The 16,187-nt window shown below is 48.1% G+C and overlaps 1 protein-coding gene across 1 annotated transcript in view; it reads left to right on the top strand.

The window, feature by feature from the left end:
• The window catches only part of IGF1 (insulin like growth factor 1), a 475,789-nt gene that overhangs the window by 250,251 nt on the left and 209,351 nt on the right, over window positions 1-16,187 (top strand). The window lies entirely within an intron of this gene.

Raw genomic sequence — 16,187 nt, 5'->3', positions numbered from 1 at the left:
TAACCACGCTTGCCTAAACAAAGCATGGCTTTTTCTGTGCCTAACCACGCATGTGCTGAACTTCGCATATGCGTGGTTAAGGCACAGTAAAAGCCATGCTTTGTTCGAGGGAGAGGACACAGAGGACGTGGTGAAGTAAGTGCGGCAGCGGTGGAGGATGGATTAAGGGAATGGGGTGGGTGCGAGCTGGGAGTTGGATTTTTTTTTTAAGCATCAGGGTTGGGTATTTCTTTTGAGGGTTTAGGGTGGGGGGCTACTTTTTTTTTAGGGGCAGGAGTGGGAGGGTTGGGTATATTTTTTATTTATGGTGGGGGCGGGGTAGTTTATTTTTTAAAGGGGTGGGGGAAGGTTTAAGAAAGGGAGGGAGGAGGGAGGAGAGGAGGAAGCATTGGGAGAGGACGTGGTAAGGTAAGTGGTGTTGGGGCAGGGATGGTGGGTAGATTTTAGTGGTTGGGGTGAATTTAGGGCTTAGGGTGGGTGGGGGTGTCGGGGTACTTTAGCTTTAGTTTTTATGGGCAGGGGGTCGGGATAGTTTTTTTTTTAGTGCTTAGGGTTAGGGTGTGGGGGTTATTTGAGGGTAATTTACTTATTAAGGGGAAGGTTTAGGGCACAGTGCGGGTGGGGGATGTTCGGGTAGTTTAGTTTTAAGGGGTGGGGGCCAGAGTAGTGTTTTTTTGTTTAGGGCTCAGGGCAGGTGGGAGGGACGGGTTGTTTAGGTATTAGGGGTAGCGGGTCGGGATTTTTTTTTTAGGGCTCATCAGGGTAGTTTAGGTATTAGGGGTGGGAGTAGTTTTCGGCCTCAGGTGGGTGGGGGTAGTATGATAGAACCGTGCATGCCGTTTTGCATGCCGTTTCCACACATGCCTTTACTAGGCATGCTTTTACAATGAAAATTAGTTGTAAAGGCATGCGTGGAAACAACGCGGTCCTGCTTCCGACCGCTTTGTTAAGGTATGCGTGGTTCCAGCATGCGTTGTTCCATCATACAACCCTCCCCAGTGCTTTAACAGTGTGAAAAGGGTTCACTGGCTCCAGCTTGATGGCAGAGATATTTCAAAACTTTAGGAATAAGAAGAACAAACACAATACCCACCAGAGAGAACGTGAGCAAATGTGCATACCTTTCTATTTGTAGAATTGTGCAAAATTGAAGTTATTTGATCCATGTCTTTAAATGTCTGTAAACTCATTGTTGATTCTTGTCTTCTCCTCATCTATAAATGACCAAGTCATGCAGATCTTTATGAAAAACACTATCAGTCCATATCGCAAGCCTGCCTTTTTAATGCCCCTCAACACAGTGTTAAAAGGAAGCTTCTTTTCAGTGCTCTGTGTCTAACTTGTGTTGTTTTCCGTGTAATGGCTTTAAGATTTACAGTCAGGATTTCTGTGTATGAGGTAAAATTAGGCTCCAGCTGGTTTGTGCGCTATTCTTGCTTTAGAAATAGGACCTCGTTTGCTGCATCAGAAACCCTACCAAAGCAATTGATCTCCCACCTCATTGATGGGTCGAGGAACCAGCACTTGTACTTTGGTAGCAGCAGTTTGATCTGCCAGAGGGTGGCTCGCTTTAAGACTTTAGGGAGTGTCTTATCCAGGGCAGTCGTCGTGATACACATTTTCATTGCAAAGTGTGGTGGGCATAGGCACAGAAAATAAACATTGTTTGCCACATGCATGGAAAAACTTCCCGATCATCAGTTTCATTGTTTTTTTCCTTCACAAAGAAAAAGGAATTTCGAGGGGGCTGCGGTATCATGGTAGCCTCCCCCACATTCATTTCCCTCAAAAGAGATCCTACCATATTGGCCGAAGCACTTTCATCAGAAATTAACCACCAACGTGGCAGTCAGCTCAATAGAGAGTGGGGGACTTGATTAGAGGGGTTAGAGCCAGGGTCGCCACCGTTCCAGCAGGATCAGTGGATCAAACACTCCGGAATCATTCTAGTACTGGCAACGTCAGCAGATAGTGTGTGATGAAAGAACATGGAGGCTGAAGCTGAGTGCGATCTGTGCATCACAGTTGGTTACAGGGGGATGAGAAATGGAAGTGAGCTAAAGTATGGGACAAAGCTTCACCGTAAGTCTCTGGAACAGACGTCTTTCATGCTGGTTCCAAGGAAGAGATAAGTTAATTCATGAGTTCTGTCTCATACTCTTGAAATATTGACCTGCACTCAGTAGGATGAATCCCTTTTACTGATGTGGTGCTGTGAGGCGAGAGATGCACCTCTCATTGGTGAATTCCAAAGACCACAAACTTTTCAAAATTAAAAGAAAATATTTTTCTCCATACGCTGATAGAATGACTCAATGAAACAATCGTGAATCATATGTTTATTTCAGAAATACTGACATACTTGGCACCAGAGAGAAAGATTGACGTGAGGCATTATCTATCTCAGCATAATACTGTCCCCGCAATGGAGTAGGAAACCGTTAGGGTTTAGACAGCAGCTTTAGTGGGTTGAATTAGTGGTTATCCTTGAATAGGAGACAAATATGGAAATAAGGTATTACTTTAAGCCAAATGCCCATATCTAGTCCAAGTCCAATGTGACATACAAAGTGCAATGGCGCCTAGTCAAGGTGGACATGAAATAATATGGCTAATGAAGACCTATTATATTATAAGTGTTTATTTTGATGTGTCAAAACTTCAGGTAGTGGCAATGTAAGTTACTGTAGCCACCCAAGCAAAATAATTTAAGAGGTATCTTTGGTATGTGAGGTTTAGACAACTAACGATCTATCAAGTAACGTTATTCAGTAGAGTGATATGTTTCAACCCATTAAATATAATCATTGCACCCAGAGAAATGTACAATTGCTGATTAAGATATATGAGCCAAAAGCTCATTGACAGTTAACAAACTAATTGTTTAGGATAAGATATCCAAAGGGGCATTGTATCCATGTGTTTCATTTACAAGGATTTCCCATTCAAGACTGTTCAAAGTTCAGTTAACAGATAATAGCAAGCTTAACATGCACTTTCAATGTACTGCATAATGTTTGCTCATATTGACTACAGTTGTAATAGTTGAATGATTTTGTGGTAACATCTCTCTTTATTGCATACCTTAAAGTCTATATATATGACCTGACAAGGTGGCTACGTTATACTGTGTAATTGCAGAGTTATTGTGAAAAACGGTTATCTGTTGCTATTGTTTCTGACATTCATTTGCACAGCAACACATTCCAAGATTCTGATAAACAATAACTCTAATTGAAGTAACCGTGAGACACCAAGGGAGTGCAGTCTCATTTCCTTTACTGTAGTTAATAATAGCATCAAATGTTGGCAATAAAAAAGGAAGCCTGCTTGTTGGTGATATCCCATAGGATGCTTATCACCTAGAACTAATTTGTTTAAATCTGTTTTATTGTGTTTAACATGACTGCATTTTGCAAACAGAAATATCTCTAAGTTTCATCATTGCATCAACTGATTACAGTTCAGTTTTATGCTTGTAGGTGTTATATGCAGCAGTAGTGATGGGGCATATGGCCCCAGATGATTTGGGGGAGCCTGAGGTAAAATGTGTATTTCCAACTGTGACAATGCAACTTAGGAGCATCAGCCAGGCAAGGACGTTTTCTGATCATAGGAGGATATAACGCACAGTGTCAGAAATAAACACAACTTTATTTTAGTAAACCTGAGAAGAAAAAGAACAACTGAAATACAGTAATAACATAACAGATCGCTCCCAAACAATCATTCACAATGTTGAAGGCGTGAAGGGAAATTGTATAGAGATGGTGTTATGCTCTCTATTCTTTGGGTTAGTCCTGGAATTAAGTGTACAGCATCAGTACAGGCCACTCCCTGTGTCTCCTCCACAGGGAGGAGCGCAGGTGGTTCTTCTGCTCTTGATGTGTCTCCATCAGACGGCCGTGTATATGATGACACAACAGTATTGTGTGGAGTGTTGTGTATGTCAGCCTAGATGGTGTTCAAGTTAGTGGCTATGGGATATTTGCGAAGCCCTAAATTGTCTTCCCTGTGTAGGGCTACACTTTCCGCCTGCACCCCAAACTGTTAATGACTGATCCAGGCTAGAAAGGACCAAGAGCAGGCAATTTCCACCTGCGGGCAATGAGTCTTTTAGCAAGTAATAGGCCAAGGTCAATAATCGAGATGTGACCCCACATTTTTCCCCCTTCGTAATACACCCAGGATGCAGGCCTCTCAGGTGCCTGGTAAGTATCTGCCAGTACAGTGGGACAGGGAGCTCACCACACTCCCCCATTACTGTTGAAAGAGGGGCAAGACCAGAACATATGAAGGAGATCTGCATTGTTCTGGCTGCATTGCTGGACAAGCAGCGTCTGTGCGGTGGAAGTATCTATTTATCTTGGCAGGAGTAAGGTAGGCTCTGTGTAGAACGTAAAGTTGGACTAAACAGAATTGAGCATTGTGGGGAATTCAAATGGGGCTTTTGAATAGTGCAGCCCATTCTTTGTCCATGTGGTTTAGGTCATTTTCCCAGTGAGCACAGAGAGGTGCAAGCGAGGGTGCAGTGTGCATGCACTGGAAATCTGCTAGCCAATGTATCAGGTGCCTGCCCCGACCCATCACATGAAGGTATTATATGGTGAGATGTGTTTGGGGTTCTTGTGTCATGCCACCCCATACCCGTCCTAGTGCCCTGATGATAGAGTTGTGTAGGAAGAAGTTCCCAGGGGGAGTTCCTCCTCTTCCGTCAGGGTCTCATGTGACAGAAATGTTCAGTTCCTGAAAAAATCTTACACAGTGTAGAGCCCCGCCTCTTGTCAGGCAGATAACTCCACCATGGATGTAGTGTAGTGTCCCCTTGGTGTGCCCCGTAGTGCTAGTGCTGGAGCATAAGGAGTAATTGCTCTAGTGACATAGAGGCAGCAACGATAGAAGCAATATGCTACCTGTATGTGTGTTGGCTTAGGTAGTGGTCCTTTGGCACATGGGTGAAACAGTTTTAGGATTGTTGTGTGGGTTCAGGTGGGTAATGTCATGGCAGTATTAGATCATTGTAGGGCATCCAGATATCGTGACATCCGCTGTAGTTGGGATGATAGGTAATATAATTCGAAGTTGGGCACCGCTAGGCCTCCTCTTTACATTGGTTGGTAGAGCTTTGGAAGTGCTACACAGCACTGGAAGGAGTACCAGATAAAATTTCTTACTGTTGGGTCAAGGGATCAGAAAAACAAAGTGGGAAGATATAATGGAAGATCGGTGAAAGGATACAGAAGGTGAGGGAGGGCTACCGTCTTAAGTAGAGCTACCCGTCCTATCAATGATGAGGGCAGTGTCCTCCAAAAGGCAATCGGCCCACAAGGAGATAACAATGTGTGTTAAACTGGCATCAAAAAGATCCACAGGTGTGTGAAATATTCAGATTCCCAAGTATCAGAACGAGTTGGGCTGCCAGGCAAGTGGGTTGTGAGAGAGGGTGAGGACAGGATTAGGCGCTGCAGGGATTAGTGGAAAGAGACAATTTTGCCCAGTTTACACGCAGGCCAGACAGGACACTAAGGGTGTGGGCAACCATTGCAGGGACTGAAGAGATGTCCCGAAGGTAGACCATCTGTATAGAGGGAAACAAAGTGGACAGTATCACCTAAGGGAATACCTCACCCATCTCCCTGCATGCGCAATGCCATCACAAGTGGCTCTATTGCGAAGGAGAAAAGTAGTGGGGAGAGGGGGCAGCCCTGACAAGTGCCTCGTTTATGTTTATGGGGTCAGATATAAGGGTCCCCCTTTGGCCATGACCAACAGTAGAGTGTATAGCAAGCTCACTAACTTCAGAAAGCGGTCACCAAAGCCATGTCTTGGGACTACCGCAAATAGGAAGGGCCACTTTAGTGAATCGAAAACCTTCTCCAGGTCTAGAACTAAACAGCACAAACGGGGCCATGGGGCTGGGGCATGTTCCAGGATACAGAGGAATTTCTGTAAATTAAGGGAGGTGGTGTGGGCTGGAACAAACCTTTTTGGGTCAGGATGTACCAAGGCAGGAACTAGTGGCGCCAGCCGATCTGCTAAAATATGCACCAGAATTTTGTAATTAGAATTGAGCAGTGCTAGTGGCCTATAAGAGCCTAGGACTTCGGGATCCTTGCCCAGCTTTGGTAGCGATATAAAGAGCACCTTGCAGAGGGCATCAGAAAGGTAAGAAGCTGATAGGGACTTTTTACACATAGGCCCTCATTCCAACCCGGTGGAGGGACACGGAAGCACCGCCAACAGGCTGGCGGTGCTTCAATGCCCATTCTGACCGCGGCGGTAAAGCCGCGGTCAGAAAAGGGGATCTGGCGGTTTCTCGCCGGAATACCCCTGGCTGGGCTGAATCTCCATGGCGGCGCTGCTTGCAGCGCTGCCATGGAGATTCCGACCCCCTTCCCGCCATCCTGTTTCTGGCAGTTTTTACTGCCAGGAACAGGATGGCGGGAACGGGTTTCATGGGGCCCCTGGGGGCCCCTGCACTGCCCATGCCACTGGCATGGGCAGTGCAGGGGCCCCCTAACAGGGCCCCAGAGAGATTTTCACTGTCTGCATTGCATGCCGGCTTCATTGTTGCAGGGCCTTTCCCGCTGGGCCTTGAATTCCGGTTTCGTGGAGGCGTGATTTCAGGGTGCGGTGGCAGACTGTGTCGAAGGCGGCAGATAGGTCCAGGAGGATGAGGGCTGATGTTTCGCCGTTGTCCATTTGGCGTCTAATGTCGTCTGTGGCGGCGAGAAGGGCAGTTTCGGTGCTGTGGTTTCCTCTGAAGCCGGACTGGGAGGGGTCTAGGATGCCGTTGTCTTCGAGGTGGCTGGTTAGTTGTGTGTTGTCGATTTTTTCAATCACCTTTGCTGGGAAAGGGAGCAGGAAGGTGGGTCGGACGTTCTTGAGGTCGTTGGGGTCTGCTTTGGGCTTCTTGAGGAGGGCGCGGATTTCGGCGTGTTTCCATTTTTCAGGAAATGTCGCTGTTTCGAAGGAGATGTTGATGACCTTCCGTAGTTCGGGTGCGATGGTGGAGTCGGCTTTGTTGTATACGTGGTGGGGGCAGGGGTCTGACGGAGATCCTGAGTGGATGGAGTTCATGACCATGCGTGCCTCTGTGTCATTCACGTTGGTCCAGGAGGTCAGGTGGTTTGCACAGGTGGAGTGTTCGGGGGTGGGGTCTGGCGTGGTAGTGGCGTCAAAGCTGTTGTGGATGTCGGTGATCTTCAGGTGGAAGAAGGTGGACAGTGCGTTGCAGAGTTCTTGGGATGGAGGGATGTCGTTGATGTTGGCGCTGGGGTTGGAGAGTTCTTTCACGATGCTGAAGAGCTCTTTGCTGTCGTGTGCATTGTTGTCCAGGCGGTCTTTGAAGTGGGATCGTTTGGCTTGTCTGATGAGTTGGTGGTGCTTGCGGGGGGCGTCCTTGTGGGCTGTGAGGCTGTCAGGTGTGCGTTTGAGGAGCCATTCCTTTTTTAGCTTCCGACAGTTGCGTTTGGAATTTAGGAGCTCGTCGGTGAACCAGGCGGCTTTTCTTCTGGCTTGGTTGTCGGTGTTTTTTTGAGTGCCGCGATGGTGTTGGCGCAGTCGTTGATCCATAGGGTGAGGTTGTTGGTGGCGGTGTCTGGGTCGGTGGAGTCGGGGGTGGGTTCAGGGAGAGGGTGTTGGTAAGCTGGTCTTCCGTGACTTTGCTCCAGCATCGGCGGGGTGGTTGTTGGGTGCGGTGGTGCTCGGTAGGTTTCTTGTAGGTGAAGTGGATGCAGTGGTGGTCGGTCCAGTGGAGTACGGTGGTATGGTTGAAGGTGACGTGGGCGCTTGAAGAGAAGATGGGATCAAGCGTGTGGCCGGCGATGTGGGTTGGTGTGTTGACGAGTTGTCTGAGGCCGTGGTTGGTGAGGTTGTCGATCAGGATAGTGGAGTTGGTGTTGTTGTTGTTCTCCAGGTGGAAATTTAGGTCCCCGAGGAGGATGTAATCCGTTGAGGTGAGTGCGTGGGTGCTGGTGAGGTCGGTGAGGGATTCGCTGAATGGTGCTCGTGGTCCGGGGGGTCTGTAGATGAGCGTTCCTCTGTGAGTGGTGTTGGGGTCGGTGTGGATGCGAAAGTGTAGGTGTTTTCTTCGGTCTTGAGGGAGTCGTCAGTGTGGGTGTCGACCTTGAGGGAGGATTTGTGGGAATGGCTATGCCTCCTCCGATTCCATTTTTGCGGTCCCTGCGGATGATCTTGTAGCCGTCCGGGATGGCTATTGCGATGTCGGGCGCCGAGGAGTCGTTCCATCAGGTTTCGGTAACGAAGGCTACGTCTGGGGCGGTGGAGTCGAGCAGGTCCCAGAGCTCGATGGCGTGCTTGCTTGAGGAGCGGGTGTTGAGGAGTATGCAGTGGAGGTGGTTAGTTTCGGTCTTTGTTGGTTTCATGGTTCTGTCGCAGATGAATCTGCAGTTGCGGCATGCGAAGGGTCCGTGGGTGTTCCTTGGTGAGGGCTGGGAGCATGCTATGATGCGGCCGGGGTTGAGGGCGTTGAGTTGGTCAGCCGTGTAGATGCGTCTGGAGGTGCAGGGGTCTCCCGGACCACGGGGTGGCGCTGGGGGTGGTCTAGGCATGGACGGGCACAGACGGGCTTGCCTTTGGCGCGCCTTCAGGCTGGCATAAGAGGAGGGGAGGGTGGGTGGGGCAGCTGGGAGGCGGGAGGGCCTGTCCAATGGGAGGGCTGGGGGGAGGGGCCGCAGTGGACGCAGCGGCGGGAAACTGGCAAAGCAAGTGGTGAGAAGGAGGGGGAGGGGCCGCAGAGGACACAGCGGCGGGAAACTGGCAAAGCAAGCGGTGAGAAGGAGGGGGAGGGTCCGCAGGGGACGCAGCAGTGGGAAACTGGCAAAGCAAGCGGCGAGAAGGAGGGGGAGGGGACGCAGGGGACGCAGCAGTGGGAAACTGGCAAAGCAAGCGTTGAGAAGGAGGGGCCATAGGGGACGCAGCGGCGGGAAACTGGCAAGAAAACGTGAGAAGGAGGGGCCACAGGGGACGCAGTGGCGGGAAACTGGCAAGCAAGCAGTGAGAAGCGGGATGGAGGACGGAAGGCGGAGCGGGGAGCGACCTGCCTGCAGTAGCAGGGTCTAAGGTTGCTCCCAGTCACCGCGCCTGGCATAAGATGAGGGGAGGGCGGGTGTGGCAGCTGGAAGGCGGGAGGGCCTGTCCAATGGGAGGGCTGGGGGGAGGGGCCGCAGGGGACGCAGCGGCGGGAAACTGGCAAAGCAAGCGGTGAGGGGAAGGGGGAGGGGCCGCAGGGGATGCAGCGGCGGGAAACTGGCAAAGCAAGCGGTGAGAAGGAGGGGGGAGGGGCCGCAGGGGACGCAGCGGCGGGAAACTGGCAAAGCAAGCGGTGAGAAGGAGGGGCTGCAGGGGACGCAGAGGCGGGAAACTGGCAAAGCAAGCGGTGAGAAGGAGGGGGGAGGGGGCGCAGGGGACGCACCGGCGGGAAACTGGCAAGCAAGCGGTGAGAAGGAGGGGGGAGGGGCTGCAGGGGACGCAGCGGCGGGAAAATGGCAAGCAAGCGGTGAGAAGCGGGATGGAGCGCGGAAGGCGGAGCGGGGAGCGACCTGCCTGCAGTAGCAGGGTCAAAGAGTTCCGGTAGCTGATTGTATTGCTGTGAAGGGGGGTTGTTCTTGATGTATTAGCCAGGCTAGGAGTGCGCTGGCTTTATCAGCTGCAGTGTGGGTCTTGGCCAAGTGGGCTCACGTTATGCCTCTGCCAGGAGGGGTCTACAGTATGTGTCATGTGCTGCTTTAGTTTCTAGTTGTAAATGTTTTCCCTCAATATGTGCTATGTCCTTGTCTAGGTGTATATGTATTTTCCAGTTTATCCCCATACAGTGGCCAAGCAATGTCACCTTGAATGCATCCCATTCTGTTGATCTTGTGTCCCCAGTTTTGCCATTGAGGTCAAAATAGTCCTCAACGGCTGAGGCAACAGATGAACAAAACAACACATCTTCTGGTGCTGCAGATTGCAGACACCAAGTAAGTGTGGAGGGAGGCCCTGTGACTCAGGCAATTTGCAGGTGTTGGGTTTTGTGGGCCGAGTGGGTGAGGCCTAAGTAGTCAATATGGGTGACAGATGGTATGAGATCCAGAGTGCTAACCAGTCTGCCTATCTGAACATGGAGGCGATGTGGCACTGAGTAAAAAGAATACACCTTGGGGTTGGCATTACAAAGTCCCCACACATCAGTGAGGTGCCAATTCAGCAGCCACTCACCAACTGTTTGCCCATTTGAAGATGTGGCTGTGTGTGTGTGGGGGAAGAGAGGGAAATGAAAGCTCTAGTTCAATGTCTAGGACACTGTTGAAATTGGCACCTATTAACCATAAGAGTCTATTCTAGTGGGACAGGACCCCCAATATTCCATGTAGGAATTATGTTTATTCAGTATTAGGGGCATATATGTTGCCTAGGAGCACGTGGCAGCTGTCTAGTTGGCACTTGAGATATATGAATCGGCCTTCTAGGTTCATCACTACCTCCTCTGTCACAAGGTGGGTCTCGGGGCTGATCCAAATTAGTACCCCACAGGCATAGGAGGAGGAATCGGAGGTAAACACCAGCCAGCACCAGTGGTGCTGTAGTTTAGTCACCGCTGGGAGTGTCAGGTGGGATTCCTAGAGTAATGCAATATGTGTAGATTGTCGCTTAAGATAAGAGTAGATCGTATACCGGCGTGTGGGGGTATGTATAACGTGCACATTCCAGGTTATTAATTTATGTTGCCTGCGGGTAGGACAGTAGTTGTTAAATGCGTAGTGCGAATCTAATGTACTGCACGGGCACAGGGATAGTGTGTCATGATAGATGGGGCTACGTGTGAGCCGTGTTCCATAAAATAATATTAACAGTAAATGCATATCAAACAAACAGAAGAACAATAAACTCCACAAGAGCAGTCCACAAACGAGTAACCACCCAAACTGGGAACTAGTGTGTGTCTAGCAGACAGTAATAGCGTCTGTGTAAGGGGAAGGGAAAGGACGTAACAAAAAGAGCCTGAAAATTCCAGTTGAAAAGTTGGTTTGTGCCAGCATTTAATAGCACCCATGTGCATTAATAACAAACGGCCTGTAAGATGTATTGTATAGTTGGTGTTTGCATGTGTCATCTGAGCATGGTTTGGACATATGCACAGGAAGCCTCCCTCTGTAAAGAAAGGAAAGCTGGTTAGGTAGTCACTGGCAGAGCATTACAGTAGTGGCTACTAGTGGATTCCTGTAAGTCATGAAAAGTGGGTCTCACAAGAATATCTGCTGTCTGCGGAGTTACATGCGGAAGAGTTTCCTACTCAGTTGGGAGGGCCAAGTGGCAGTAGAGATTTCATCACTTGAGGACTGGGGCGGTTCTTTATCTAGACTGCATTGTTGTGTAGCTTCAGCAATGTTAGCTGCTTGCTGTAGCGCTTGTCGACCCTCTGAAATCATCTGTTCAAGTCAGGGGCAGACTTGGGGGTTGGAGAATGGTGAGCCATGGGTTAACACTTGCAACAGCGTCCTTCTGTTCCAATGTCCGGCCACGAACTCTGGGGGGGCCAAGTGCAAGTCACTTCCAGCCACTCCCATGTAGCTTCTGCGGAGTTAAGGAAGTGTGTGGTTCCATTTGCGACTACACCCAGCCACACTGGAAACAGGAACAAATAGCATAAGTCCAAATCTCAGAGTCAATGTTTTACTGCGAGAAATGAGTTTCCTTGGAGCTGCCCTTCAATCACATAGTCCAGAATTAAAATGATACAAGTGTCGTCCACTTTAAGTTCACAGATTTTTTGGGTATCGTGGAGGATGGCATCTTTGTCTGGATAGTGAAGAAGTGGGCCACCAGTGGACCGGGGACGGATCCTGGTTGTGTTTTTCTTGTCAGAATGCGGTGGGCTCTTTCTACAGAGAAGATCTGCTATCGGGCAGTTGAGGGTGTTAGGTCACGTATCCAGTTCTCCACATAAGTGGCTGCATCATTTCCCTTTGCACCTCCTGGGAAGCCCACTATGCTTATGTTGTTCCTCCTCGATCTTCCCTCCGCATCCATCCCTCTTCTCTCAAGCATTTGGACCCGTTCCGCCAAAGTTCGTAAGGAAGCTTCCGCGCATTGGGATGTTGCTTGTAAGTCCATGAGAGTCTGTTCTACCATGCCATCCCTCTCTGCGAGTTTGCGGTGGTCCGCATACAGCACTGTGGCAAAGTCATCTATCTTTGTTTCTAGAGAGATCCTAGTATAGTCAATCACCTCCAGTATATGTACAGTTTATCTGCGAGGGAGGGGAATGATTTGGTGGTTCCAGAGAATTTAGATCTTTTGTTGTTGCAGCATTTTCCATTAGGATGCATGAAGGTGCAGTGAGGGTAGGTGCCCCATGGAGTCATGACTTGGGCGTTGATCTCCCATTACGGTAGGTACTACTCACTCTCCTCAGGTCCCGCTTGTAGGTACCTAGATATTTCTGGGGTACCACAGCACGAGCAGCAGAGTGTGATGAGCTGGGATCATGTAGTGAGATCACCGCAGTCAGGTGATGTGATGAAGCGGGGTCTGGTGGTGCAGGCTTCAGTGCAGGGGGAGTGATCACAAAGTCATAGGAGTTGGAGCAGGGAGCCAGGCTCTCAGGGTTTGGAGACCGTTAGGGGTAATCACAGTGTTGCATAGTCCAGGTAATGGAGGCAAAATTGTGATTAATAATGCAGGAACAGCGTGATTCAGCACCTCAGGTATGTCGTCAGTATCCAACGAGAGCAGGTTTGAGTCAAAGTGCTTGTCCAGTAGTGGGGTCACAGCCGCAGGGAGGTGCAGGTCAACAGATGGCTGGCAGAGGAGTAGGATTTAAGCCTGCATGATGTGTGACTTTTGCCCCCCTGTGCTGCTGCTCACTGATGGTTGTCTCTGGAGTAGGGTTTCAGGCAGGTCCAGGCAGTCAGTGTAAGTGTGGTGGCATCAGCTGTTCTGGGTGGCCTTTTATCTCAACAGTGGAATGCGTCTGCCTGATGGGTCAAGGTCTGACCCAATTCCCGGTTCCCACCACCTCGGTGCAGCACAGTAAAAGCAGGAGCACAGGGCCACACTGCCCCTATGCCAGACCCAGGAGGATCCTAGGGCCTTTCTTCTCCCCGCCCCATCCGTCTCTCAATAAGTGGGAGGGGGTTGAAGCTAGTTTTTAGTTCAGGAAGCGAATATTAATGTCGGCCTTCAAGATACAGCTGCTGCTCACTGCAAAGTGCAGACTGTGTGTATCTGGCCCAGTACAATCACAGCACAAGTGTGTTAAAACTTCAGCTCACCTGGGATAACCCGGTTTCAAAATCTGCATCTTTGGCTCAGACTGATTGTTAGTGGCAGCTTTGCGGCTCCATGTTAGTCCACATTGCATGTTGCATAGGCCCTGCAGGACCACCGTGGTGGCTAGTCTGCTCTGGGTCAAGGATTCACCTTGCCAGAAAGTCCAGGTTTTCAGTGGGAGAAGAGGGCCACCTTTGTCATGATTCAGCAGCTGTCATCTGCAGTGTTCAGGCTCCATCTCACACCACATGGTGATGGGTCGGGCCTAGCCTGCCACGTGGCGCCGTCCTCAGGTGTTTGAGCTCTTGTCTAAATTTCAGCAGCAATCGATTCCTTACAAGGCGAGGAGCAAGGCAGAGCAGTATCCGACTGCGGAAGGCTGGCAATTGCAGGAGATTTGCAGGATAATGTGTTAGGCATACAGAGACTCGCTAGAGTGTGTCTGCCATCTTGGCCTTGTTATGTCTGCATCAAGCCTAGACGGTGCTAATGGTGTGGTGTGCATTTCTAAGAATAAAATTAATTACCTTTGGGTAGTTTTCAAGAGCGAAATTATGGGAGAGGTACTATCGCATTCCAAATTTATCATCAAGTCGTAAAAGGCCTTTTGTGGTAGTATCACAATGTGTGCATACATAGACATTTTTAAGGGAGGTGACACACATGAGCAGTCTATCTGATTAAATCTGTCTCCAGATAGCATCTTTGAACAAAATGCATTACTATCTATATTTTTTTACCTTCCTACTACCTCAGATTCAGTAGACAGAGCACTCCTTTTTAAAGTGTAAGGAGGTCTAGCTGTAGATCGCATTTCATATCAAATGCAAACCCTTTAGAGAAATAGTAGAAGACAGTTTGTCATACTTAGAGGTCCCCATTAACCCAGGAAGGGTCATTTTGGTGAAAGCTGTTTCAGCTAAACTTAAATGCGGAAGATCCGCCAAACATTGAAGACGGCCACATGTCTTTGATAAACAAAAAAAAGAGACTCTCCCAAAGTAGAAATTAAGTTTTGCAACACAAAAACATCAATTGCTCTGATAGACTGGGAGTTTTCTGTTCAGGATTGTTAGACTTTAACTTGTTGTCCCAAATAGATAAAATATACAGTGGTATGATTGCCTTAATCAGGGCGGACCTTCTAATGCACATTAAACAATAGTCCTGTGTTGGATGGTTTGTTGGTCAAAAGTTTCTGACAGCAAAGCCAGCAAAGGCACTGCTGGTGGGAACTTGACACTCTGGACCCGGTGATCTACGAATTTAGCAGACATAACAACCGCTGCTTTCTGGTGGGTTCTCTACATCTGCCAAACTCTAAATGAGCGCCATAATCTCGTCACCCTTGATAGTTTTAACTGTAGCACAATGGTTTCTAGTGTAGGAAATGGATTTCATGTCAACATTGTTCTGCAGTATAAAAGTTGATCATTATCAGCCATAGCAAAATAATAGGGACACAGACGAGAACAAACCAACACAAACGTGTGTAGTGATTAAATAGCATTTTATTTGTCTTTTTGTACATACTGGGATTTAAATGTAATAGGACATGTTTGTGGGTTTTAGCACGATTGCAAACTCTCTGCTGCTGTCCACTGTTTCTGATAAATGTTGCACAATGGCATTGAGAAATATCCTTCCATATTGTTGAAATTTGTGCACAAACCTCATCTCTATTGGAGCACAGTGACACCGTTGACAGTGCCATCCATAATTTACCTTCTGCCAGATTACACAAGAAAATGTTCTTTCAATGTACCTTATTTGTATTTTTGTTGTCAGTTTTTTTTATTATTAAGGCTACATCATTTTGTGAACTACAACGAACCAATTAACCAGGAAGTGATATGAGATGAGGCTAGTAGCACTGTATGCAGATTTAGTAAATCAGAGGTGTACATATCCGCTTGCATTTTCTTTTAATTTTCACTAAGAACATCTACCATTTACTTTGAAACGTTCCTGCTTTTATGAACTGAACTCCCTGTACTTCTCCTGTGCCGCTTATTCTTTTTGAGAAAACAAAGCATAGAAAGCAGTTTTGGTTGGCAATATTTAAACAATTACACCAAAAAGTATCTATTTTAAGTGTACCTTCGTTCAAAAAGGGTCCCTCAGAACACTGTAACTCTTCCCAGAAGTTGATGGATGCATTTAGTGGCAACAGGTTGTAAACCTGTCAGCGTTCTTTTGATCCATTTGAAATAGATTTTTTTGTGTGAAATGTACCGAATGTGTTGCAATGCGCTAAATGTTGTAAATACAAAACTATACAATATGGGCTGAAGCCTTAGGATAACAACTATACTAGTCCTTACCATGGTCCATAGCTTTATCGTCATCATTATCAGCAAAATGAAGGCCTCATTTACATGGCCTGTGGTGCCTTGCTGCGCTGCGCCACCGGGAAAAGGGCAGAAATGCACCATATCTACAATATACGGTGCATTTCTGTTCTCTCCCCCTGCGCTGGTGCATAAATTGCTGTGATTCGCCAATGCAGGCACCCTTGCACCATGGTGCAAGTGTGCCTGGTTTGTGGGGATGATTATTTTTGTGCAGGAAGAGACACCTTCCTGCATAAAAACAATCACAAGAGGTGTTGTCGTCTTTCTGCGACCCCGGAGAGTAAAAGAAAATGACGCTCCTGGGGTGTAGTGTGCCACTAGGGCCTAGTAAATGAGGCCAATAGTTTTACATGGTATTAAGTGACCTAAAAACACAAATTACACACTTAAATATTACAGCCAATCAACATTAAGAAACAGAAGGATAAAACAGTTTAATAACATCACATTTTTCAGGAATGTTCCCACAGAGTAGATCGGTATAGCAGAAAGTAACTAACAGATGCAAGATGGCAGCACTGCTAAAATTCACATTATGCAACTGCAGTTTAAGATATC

The sequence above is a fragment of the Pleurodeles waltl genome, chromosome 4_1 (genome assembly GCF_031143425.1).
Source record: "Pleurodeles waltl isolate 20211129_DDA chromosome 4_1, aPleWal1.hap1.20221129, whole genome shotgun sequence".
NCBI classification, from domain to species: Eukaryota; Metazoa; Chordata; class Amphibia; order Caudata; family Salamandridae; genus Pleurodeles; species Pleurodeles waltl.
Note: the sequence above shows the minus strand (reverse complement) of the source record. Positions and strands in the feature narration are given on the sequence as shown.